The sequence below is a fragment of the Penaeus monodon genome, chromosome 15 (assembly GCF_015228065.2).
Source record: "Penaeus monodon isolate SGIC_2016 chromosome 15, NSTDA_Pmon_1, whole genome shotgun sequence".
NCBI classification, from domain to species: Eukaryota; Metazoa; Arthropoda; class Malacostraca; order Decapoda; family Penaeidae; genus Penaeus; species Penaeus monodon.
In genome coordinates this window covers 10,603,497-10,603,768 of record NC_051400.1, presented here as the reverse complement: position 1 = coordinate 10,603,768, position 272 = coordinate 10,603,497, and positions in this window count along the sequence as shown.

Sequence of the window (272 nt, the reverse complement as noted above, 5' to 3'; positions counted from 1 at the left end):
AATACTGCTACTAATAATAGCGATTTTTATGTGTACCTGCATATTTCTAAGTGTATTTATAAGTATGATTCAAGGACACTGTAGTAGGAAAGAAGGGTTGGACACATAAATCTACTTACAAATAACAGTCCTGTCTCTTTAAAGCATCCAACAAAGTATATAATCCATAAGAATCCATAAAAAATATATATTGTCGTCATAACAACTTTTTTCTTCATCAATGATCTCTGGCTGAGAATTAGACATTATCAATTTTGCCAGAGCCTGTGTGT